The sequence below is a fragment of the Impatiens glandulifera genome, chromosome 1 (assembly GCF_907164915.1).
Source record: "Impatiens glandulifera chromosome 1, dImpGla2.1, whole genome shotgun sequence".
NCBI classification, from domain to species: domain Eukaryota; kingdom Viridiplantae; phylum Streptophyta; class Magnoliopsida; order Ericales; family Balsaminaceae; genus Impatiens; species Impatiens glandulifera.
In genome coordinates, this window is record NC_061862.1 from 28,764,842 (window position 1) to 28,768,517 (window position 3,676).

The window sequence follows — 3,676 nt, forward strand, 5'->3', positions numbered from 1 at the left end:
ACTTTTTCCTAAATACTTTCTGTCATTTTAGTTTTTTTTTTCTGAGAATTTTCTTTATTTTCCTTCTGCTTTATTTTAGCATTATCAGAACTCTATTTCTTCTCTATTTCAGCATTCTCAGAACTCTGTTTCTACTTTGCTTCATCCATCACATTTTGCTTGTATCAATTTCCCGAATTCTTTAACTTTTTCGCCTTATTTTTGTTCTTTTTCCACATTGTTGAAGAGAAGAATACAGTAATAAAGAAGAATAAATGCAAAAATAGGGCAATTCAAATACCCTAAAGATTTAACGACTAAATCGCTTCAAAAGAGAACCTTCCGAAAACACCCAAGATTAGAGAACTAATCGACGCTCGCAACCAGGAAACAAGCGTCCATAAAAGATATTGATGCAGTTCTAATAGATTTAGGGTTAGCGTCACTTAATTCGTGAATCATATCATTCGTGCCGATCGTGATGTTCGTGCCGATTGTGTCGACCGTGCCGATCGTGTTTCAATTGTCGAGCGACGTTACTTGCTTTTGAATCTCCAGAGCTTTTCTCTCTCTCTTTTGTGTGTTGATCAAGGAGTGTTCTTCAATCCTTGGTAAGGTTTCAATCATCCTTAAATTGATATTTAAAGTTTGAATTTGTAATTTTATATTTCAAATTACATAAGCTTGTATACTTATTGTTTATGTGATTTGATGATTGAATATTGATCCTAGGATCATTTAGAAATTATCTGGATATGATAGAATCGATGACTCAATCTAATAAACAAAAACCCAAATTTGAATTTTCAAAATAAAAAAATGGGTTTGTTATTCTTGGGTTAATTCATCGAATCACAGCCTATAAAGTTTCTCAACATGATTGTAATAATTTTGGGCAACTATTTAGATAATGTTTGATTCATTCCAATCATATTTGATCAAAATCAAAATTTTCAAATAAAATAAAATTGTTGATGTTCTTGAATTGGTTAAAACGAACAACAAGTGTTCTTGTTTTGATACTAGTTAATTAAATTTGATATAGGGAAGCTATTGCATATCTCCTTTCACTTCAAAACAGTTTTAAAATAAAAAACTCAAATTTTGATCACAAACTATTTTAATTAAATTGATATCTTCCAGGTCGATCTATACATTGAGATGATGATCAATATATTCCTGGGAACTTTGTGAAGCTACCCAAGCTCTTGGATCAAAGAATCAGAGATACAAAATTTATTTTTAAAATTGTGTTCTTGAAGACCGAAGCTTGTGAGTTGAGGAACGAGAATTAGGACTAAGAATCCTCAGTCCTAACCAAGACCAAGGACTGATAAAAATAAAACCATGACCGGGATCTATGACCGGTGTTCTTGAGTTAGGACCGAGACCTAGGACCGATGTTCTAACTTGGACCGAAGATTCTCACCTAGGACTGAGAGGTCTGACCTAACACCGATAGAATTCGGACTTAGGACCGTGAGGTTTGACTTGGGACTAAGAATCCTAAGATCCACGACCGAGGAAACCAAACCTAGGACCGAAACTCTCAAGACCTTGGACAAAGTGGTCCAAATTTGGGACCGAGAATCCCAGACCCGGGACCGAGGAAAATATCCCAGAGCTAGCCCCAGACCGAGAGGCTTATACACCTCGACCGAGAAACCTAGCCATAGGCTAGTCTAGGACCGATAGAATTTTTACACCTAGACCGGTAAGATTAGCTAAGGACCGAGAGTCCTTAATTAGCACCTCAACCGAGAGTCTCTAGTACTCAGACCGAGAGCTCCCGAGCCCCGGACCGAGAGATTTGGTGTTTATTTATAAACCTTAATGCCTTTAAAAATCACTGATATTCAGTATTCTAAAGGGCAGTCGAGGCGGCCGCATAGGCGGTAGGCGGTCCAACACCGCTCCGCCTATACATGAGGCGGTCAGATTATTTAAGTTTTTATTATTTTTAATTAATTAATTACTAATATTAATATATATATATATATATATTTGATAAAAAATTATTTATCTCCCACTGTTTATTTAAATTTTGAAATAACTTTTCTCTTCCTCATTTTTTTTCTTCTTTTCTGTTTTTTATCTCATTCACATCACCTCCTTGATTATATACATCTTCTTCAATCATCTACCTCTTCTTCAGCTCGTCTACATACTTATTTTTGTTAAATGTTAATATGTTAAAGAATATTAATTTGACTTTTTGGTAAAATGTAATTATAGAACATCTTTATTATATTTATATTTATATCCAACCGCCTAGGCACCACCTAAGCACCGCCTAGGCACCCGAGACAGTAGGCAGTCACTTACCGCTCCGCCACCGCCTACCGCCATTTAGAACACTACTGATATTGTTAAGGTATTTTCACTCTAGTTATCATCCGCAAGAGGTACCAACATTTAAATATTGACGTTTCAATATTCTAAATAACGCTAAAACCTAGAAGCATAACTAGGCCCAAAAGAATAATTGGTTAAAAGCTAAAACGTGATACAACTAATTTTTAAAAGTCAACTTTATAAGTAGAGACCGTCTTCAGTTGTGTACGGAGAATGAAGCGTGAAAGCCCTTTCCCGAGTATCACCAAACCACAAACAAAAAGACAAAACTCTGGTATAAAGTACGTTTGTATACGTACATCTTTTTATTGATTTTTATAAAATTAATTGACGACTATATCTTCAAATAAATAATCATTTTTTTAAATAATTATGTTTAATTAATTTAAACCAGTTTTCAAATTAAATTGTCATTTGATTATAATAAGTCTCCATATTATTAAAATATGAATAAAGTTAATTAATTTTAAAGCTTCTAGGTACTTTCAAAATCTTATAAAAAATAATGTTTTATTTTAAAAGATGACTGGCACACAAGCCAAGGTTGAATCCATCGAACCTCGAGCCACCCCAGGTCCCTCTTGTATTTCCACATGTCCTCCAAACACGTGCTAAGCTACGAGACTAAAGAGTGATTTCCCGGGGTTATACAATACTTAATTTCTATAAAAAAATTATAATATAATCAAATAAATATTCACCATATCATATTATTTTTACAAAGAAATTAATCATAATATTTCAATCATCTTTGACCGAAGCCGCTTAAACATTTATTTTCGGTTGCACATTTGCATCCCATAATATCGGCATGTTTGCCACATTATTCTTAAATCAAACAAGACTTTTCATGTAATTATTTAATTTTTTTCAAAACTATCAAATTAAGTATATCTTTATGATGGAATTGAACAATGTATATCAAATATATTATATTAAATCAAAATTAATATATCCATATATATGATATTATATATTATTACTTCTTTAATTTTAGTCACAATCAACTATAAACTCAATGATTTATTTGTTCATAAGAAATTTGACTAATTTAAATTTCTTTCTACTTCTCATTCTTAATTACCTCCAACAATAGATATATGCACGAAAAAATAACTATATTCATATATATATATATATATATATATAAAAACATAATCAAATATATATATATATATATATATATATATTCAATAACTCATAAACATAATCAAATAAATAATATATCATATATTATTACACAACTATATATACAATTTTATATGTTAGGATCCGGTACAACAATAGCAAGGGGGTTGAAAATTATTGTGTTACTAATCACTTTCAATTCGATTTTAATCCT